A 6,813-nucleotide genomic window follows, 5' to 3' on the forward strand; every position below is an offset into this window, starting at 1 on the left:
AAAAACCAAAAAATAAACAAACACAAACATTTGTACAAAAACCTGCAACTCACGTTTTCAGTTGATACTGCTAGAAACTAAAGAGTGTAAATCTGAATAGAACAACTTAAAATTATTAGGAAAAATGGCACTACAGTTGATAGCGGTAAAAGGTAACATAAGGAATGGTTAATTTGAATTTATGTAACAATCAATGTACCTCCAAGGGCAAAAAGACCTGGTTATGTCCTAAACCTGCCCAGAAAAGTGAATTACCTCCTGTGGGGTTGAAGTCGGCATCTCTGTCTTGTCCAAAAGACGGCAAACTTGCCGCGGGATAAAAGGACCAGTATAAGGAAACATAACTGGCCCTTGGCTGCGCCAATGGGGTTGCAGCGCGCGGGGCACAACCCCAGGGGTTAGAGCCACTTGGAGGAAAAGGCTGAGACACAGTAAGAGGGAATGAGCACAAGAGGACTGACTGCAATCAGACAGAGACACCACCACCTGCCATTCCCCAATCCTGGCCGTGGGGGCAGCTTTCGAGCCCCAGGCGAGCCCTGATTTCCCTAAGCCTTAACACCAGGTTCACCCAAGTCCGAAGGCCCAACGTAACGAGTTCAACGTAAGCAGTGCAGAAGCCTGGGTCCAGTTTACCGCGCTACATACACCGAATTGGGGAAGAGGTAAGACCGGCTGGCAGAGATGGGGGATGCTCAGTGGCCCCAGTGGGGACGGAGGAGAGAGCTCGACGGTTCTCGGGAGAAGCGCAAAGGCTAGGAGGCGCGCTGTCTTGCGCGGGAGTAAGAGAGGAATCGGGAATCGGTTCCCATTGCCTTAGCGCTACGGCAAAAGAATGGGAGGAGTAATTCTGGGTCCCCCGCACACCCCGTTGCGGTACACTCACCCGCGCCAAAGTCCTTCCGGAAGTCCAAGTTCGAAGATGGCGCCGCCTGTCGGGTCGCGGTTTTATGACGAAATCTTGATCGGCTCTTCCTTGCCCCGCCCCCGAGACAAGGTAAACGCAAGCTCGGTCTGGAACGCGTTTCCTGCCGAGCTTTCTTTTAAACTCTGTGTTCCATAATGCAGCGCGGCGCCGCGCTGAGCCCTCCGACGCCCGCGAGCTGGAGCGTGGCTTCCGCGGCCCTAGGACACTGCAGGGCCTTCTGGGAATTTCAGCGACCGGAAGGGGAGGTCGGCGCCTGCGCAGCACCGCAGCTCCACCAGCTGCCTTGTGGAAAAGCATTGAAGAGGAAAGTGTCGCGCTTTTGCTGTCGCCGAGCGTTCCGACCTGCCCTTCCACCCAGGTTGCAGGCTTTGTGGAGCAAAGAGCCTGACCACACCTGATTCTTAACTGCAGTCTGGAGCTTAGACGGACTACGAGACAATCCCTCGCCCTCAGGGCTCTACTGATTTTCTGCTGCCAGTGAACAAGCCAAGACAGGAAGAAAATAAAGAGGGGGGCTTGGAACGAGGCCAAGGAAAGAAAAGAGCGGGGGGGAGCCTAGCCTGGGTGGGTAGGCTGCGCTTTTTAAAGAGAGCGTCAGCACAGGCCTCACGCCACTCCCTCACCGAGTGGCCTCCGAGCAACAAGGTTTCCAGCCTTTTAAAACCATGTAACTTTCACAGATCTGCCTTTACACAGGAGGAGGGCGAATTAAAATGAACCGGAAGAGGTGAAATAAGGCAGCTTTCCCCCTTTCTAAATAGTCTTGTTCAATTATTCCCTTGGTTAAATCTTTACAAAGAGTAATGGTGCACGTTTATAATCCCAGCACTCCGGAGGTGGAGTCAGGAGGATTAGCAGTTCAAAGTGATCCACGACTACTTGGAAATTGGCAATCAGCCTGTACTATATTAGACCATGTCTCAGAAAAATGAGAAAGGGAGAAAACAATGGGGCACGTCAGTTCCCAGACTAGGTACTCAAGGCTGAAGCAGGAAGATCTCTTGAGCTCAGGAATTCAGGTTCTACCAGGGTAATCCTGTATCCTACCAAAAAAAAAAAAAAAAAAAAGGAAGAAAAGGAAAAAGGGATTTAGCCAAAATCTGAAAGGAAAGAAAGAGAACACCCAGTTCTCCGACATCCTCTTATGCTCAAACGACATCATTTTGAATGGCTGTCTTCCTCTTTTAGATAATAGCTCCTAAACATTTTATAGGGAGTAACAGATTTAGTGCTTTGATGAACAACATCTCTTAAAATCCTGCTGCCTCTGGTTCTCTTTGGTTTTATCACAAAAAAAATTTTTTTTTAATTTAACTTTAATTTTGGAAAAAGATTCTCAAAGTTTAAGATACAACAAGTGAAACTCTTTTCTTTCTTTTTTAAGATTTATTATTATATCTAAGTACACTGTAGCTGTCTTCAGACTCACCAGAATCATTACGGATGGTTGTGAGCCACCATGTGGTTGCTGGGAATTGATCTCAGGACCTTCAGAAGAGCAGTCAGTGCTCTTAACTGCTGAGCCATCTCTCCAGCCTGAAGGCTCTTTTCAAGCTTCACTAACCCTGCAGGCAGTTGATCTGTTTCTCTTTGTTTTCCAGCTTATGTATTTATCCTGAAATTCCCTTTTATGGAATACCATAGTTGGTCTGGAGCCCATCACGGCTCCGCATCAGCCTAAGTCCTCTCATTACAAGCACAAACCTCCATGTCTATCAATTCTTGTGTGCGTGTGAGAGAGAAAGTATGCTCACATTCATGTGGGTGCTTTTCAAGGCCAGAAGAGCAGAAGAGGGTGTTAGGTCACCTGGTGCTGGAAGCCATCTAACATGGGTCCTGGGAAACTGGTCCTCTAAAAGAGCAGCACACACTGAGATCTCTCTTCCACCCCTGTCTGACTGGGGTTTTCTTTTGTTTTTGTTTTCTTTTTTTCTTCTCTTTTCTTTTTCTTTCTTTTTTTTTTTTTTTTTTTTTTGAGACAGAATTTCTCTGTATAGCTCTGTCTGTCCTGGAACTCAATTTGTAGACCAAGCTGGCCTTGAACTCAGAAATCTGCCTGCCCCGACCTTCCAAGTGCTAGAACTAAAGGCTTGCACCACCACTGCCCAGAACTGTTGCAGGATTTGATCATACTGTGACCTCAGATTGTTATTTACTGGAAAAACCTGTTTTTATTTGTCGTGCCGCTCAGTCTTAGCACACACCTTTTTGGTTTTTAGAGACAGGGTTTCTCTGTAGCCCTGGTTGTCCTGGAATTCACTTTGTAGACAAGGCTAGCCTCGAACTCAGAAATCCGCCTGCCTCTGCCTCAGCACACACCTTTAATCCAATATTACAATATTGAATATTGTAAACAGGAATAAATAAAGTCTGATCAAGAGGAGGAGCAAGCAACCAGTTGACAGAAATGAAGCTATTAGGAGTCAGGGAGACGGGATGGACGAAGTAGAGGGAGGGACATTCAGTTTGAAGAAGGGGCATAAGAGATGTCAGCTGAGGAGGAAGATCAGCTGGGTGCTTTCTCTGCCTCTCTGAGCTGCAGGCTTTCTTTCACCAAAAAGAATTATAGATTGCTACTATAATCTTTTGTTCTTTTGTTTTGTTTTTGTTTTGGGGTTTTTTTTTTTTTTTTTTTTTTTTTTTTTTTTTTTTTTTTTTTTTTTTTTTTTTTTTTTTGGCTTTTTCGAGACAGGGTTTCTTTGTGTAGCCCTGGCTGTCCTGGAGCTCACTTTGTAAACCAGGCTGGCCTTGAACTCAGAAATTCACCTGCCTCTGCCTCCCAAGTGCTGGGATTAAAGGCGTGCACTACCATGCCTGCCCTGCTATTATAATCTAATTTCTAAATTCCTTCAGACATGTTAATGTATGGCTAGGATGAATGCCTTGAAGTTGAATTACTGGGCTGGTATTTAGGTAAGCACACTTGTAGTTTTAGTCAATAAACATTCTCTTAGGTGTTCTGACTCAGTCTCTAATTTCTTGACAGTTATCTTTCTAAAGCATGAGCCTAATCCTGTTGCTTTGCTCTAATCCTGTTGTATCACTGAGTGGTACATACTCATACTGATCTAAAATAAGATGCCACAGAGTATGGTAGTCCAAAGCCTGGAGGCCCAGTACGGAGAAGCACTTGGAAGGCCAAGTGCCCTTCAGGGACAGCCTGGCCCTGTCTGAAAAACAAAAACTAGGGAGTATAAGAGAACAGTGAAATATTTATCCTTTCTTTCCAGTAGGATTTAGAGTTTAGAAAAACAAAGTGATGTGAGGGACTTACACTCCCACCCTCCCTTTCTCATTTGTTTTGTGTAGCAGCCTCCGCTGGCTACAAATACATGAGTCTTCTGCCTTAGCCTTCCCTGTGCTGGCCATCTTGCAGGCATGTGCCATCATGTCCTATAAAATGATTATTACTAAATATTCATGAAAAGTTCAGGGAAACTTTCTCCTGGACAAACTCATTACTAAAAATAAAATCACACACCATTGTTTGCTCCCTGATACAAAGCAGGATGAAGCACTTTGACCCATCTAGGTATCCCTACCAAAAAGGTAAATAGGAAATTACATGGCTTACAGAAATGAAGAGACAGTAATTAAAATTACTTAAAAAAGAAGTCATCAAGCCGGGCGTGGTGGCGCACGCCTTTAATCCCAGCACTCCGGAGGCAGAGGCAGGCAAATCTCTGAGTTCAAGGCCAGCCTGGTCTACAGAGTGAGTTCCAGGACAGCCAGGGCTACACAGAGAAACCCTGTCTAGTAAAACCAAAAAAAAAAAAAAGAAAAAAAGCATCCCAAAAGAAAAAGAAACGTTTCTTTTCGAGTGCCAGCATTGGAATCACAAGATCTACAGACTGGGAAGGTGAGATGATTTGCCATGGAGCCACAGCTCAGCCCTGCCTTTTGAAACACAACAGTCATTTGTATGCACTTGTTTTGACTCTGACTCAAAGTGGCCTGCTGTGAAAAGCCAATTTAGATATAAGCAAGGGCACTTGTTTTTGGAAATGTTAGATAACACTACCGCAGCATTATGTGGTATGTGTGGACTTCCATACTTAAAAAAAAAACACATCTAAGTCTGCAAGAATGAAAATGATTACCAGGACAGCCAGGGCTATACAGAAAAACCCTGTCTTGAAAAACAAAAACCAATAAAAAAAAAAATTTTTGATTAGTGCCTGGGATTTGCCATACAGTAACTTCAGCCTGGAAAAAACCTAAGGGCTGGAGAGATAAAGTTGTTCCCTAACTGCTTCATATGCCCCACCACACAAGTAAATGTAATAAAATTAAACAGAAGCCAGTTTGTGGCATATTTCACGCAGCACTTTAAAAGTGGTAATGGGATGAGCCGGAATTCAAAGGCTAGCACCAGCTACAGAGTTCAAGACTGTGAGACCTTGCTTCAAAGGAAACAAAAAGTGGCAAGTTTTGGTAATTGTTACATCTATGATGAGAATTCTGTGTAGAGTTCTCCCTTTGTCCTACATGAAAATTTAAAAACACAACAACAAAATACACCTTTATAGAGGCAAGATGGTTTCTGTTTCAGAGGTTACTAGTAGTTGGCCTCTCAATCAAGCCCCAGTCTACCTTTGCAGCTTTAGCTGTCAACATTAAGTTTCATTTCTAGCATTACATTCTTGACTCTGAAACTGGCTATTCCCTTTAGGGATTATTTTTCATGTCTAAGCTGTTTGTTTGTTGGTTTGTTTGTTTTCTGCTGCTTTGCTTCCTGATTCTTTCACTGAGAAAATATTTTTCAAGGACTTGGTCAGATGTTACTCAATAAAGACAACTATGCTAGATCCAGTCACATCATTCTAGGGTTCTGTTTAGCTCACATTGAAGATACTTTGTCTATCTCCCTATGACCCGTCCAGCAGGTCCAGTTATTCGAGGGTCTCGAGGGGACCTTCTCCTAAGAACCAAATGGGGGAAGAGAGGGACGGAGACCAAGTGCAAGAATGACACAGAAGCAGTCTGAGTAGCATCAAGATCTCTCTGTATTCAGCAAGGCTCAAGGCTTAAATGCACAATCAAAAGGGGAAGTATAGGTACTTCTCAGCAGGAGGGGTGGGGCAGTGGAAATGCACAAGCAAAAGGGGAAGTACAAGTACTTCTCAGCAGGAGGGTGGGGCAGTGGAAATTTTTCTTTTGGCAGCTACACTGGGAAGCAAGAACTTGGTGGTATCAGGTACCACCAGGTTACATCTTGTGGTCAGGACATCTGGCGCTGACTTAGGGCTGGAACATTCTGTGGTTGTTCTCGGAGCGGTGAGTTGGTGGCCTGCTTTTGACCCTTTTTTCTTTTTCTTTTTTTTTAAAGATTTATTTATTTATTATATGTAAGTACACTATAGCTGTCTTCAGATACACCAGAAGAGGGAGTCAAATCTCATTACGGATGGTTGTGAGCCACCATGTGGTTGCTGGAATTTGAACTCAGGACCTTTGGAAGAGCAGTCAGTGCTCCTAACCGCTGAGCCATCTCTCCAGCCCCTTGACCCCCTTTTCTTCTCTCGGGGAGAGGCCCAATTCAGAGATCAGGACAATAGTGTTGTCTTAATAGCTCCCAACATATCTACACTATATGTTAACCTGAAGCCCATAAAAGCAAGCAGGGCATTGTGGCTTGTACCTGCAATCCTCAGCATTTGGAAGGTGTGAGGAAAGCCAATGTCATTTTTAAAAATTTATTTTATATGAGTACACTGTAGTTGTCTTCAGACACACTAGAAGTTGTCTTCACACACACACATCAAATCCCATTACAAGCTGGGCGTAGTGGCGCACGCCTTTAATCCCAGCACTCGGGAGGCAGAGGCAGGCGGATTTCTGAGTTCGAGGCCAGCCTGGTCTACAAAGTGAGTGCCAGGACAGCC

The 6,813-nt window shown here is 44.6% G+C and overlaps 1 protein-coding gene across 1 annotated transcript in view; it reads right to left on the bottom strand.

Moving 5' to 3' along the window:
* Gtf3c2 (general transcription factor IIIC subunit 2) overlaps positions 1-457 on the bottom strand; it is a 24,511-nt gene extending 24,054 nt beyond the window's left edge. Inside the window, 1 exon segment of the mRNA XM_029477335.1 lies at positions 256-457. The gene's annotated coding sequence lies outside the window, so the exon portion shown is untranslated.
* Between the last annotated feature and the right edge of the window lie 6,356 nt (positions 458-6,813).

This window comes from Mus caroli, chromosome 5, assembly GCF_900094665.2.
Source record: "Mus caroli chromosome 5, CAROLI_EIJ_v1.1, whole genome shotgun sequence".
Lineage (NCBI taxonomy): Eukaryota > Metazoa > Chordata > Mammalia > Rodentia > Muridae > Mus > Mus caroli.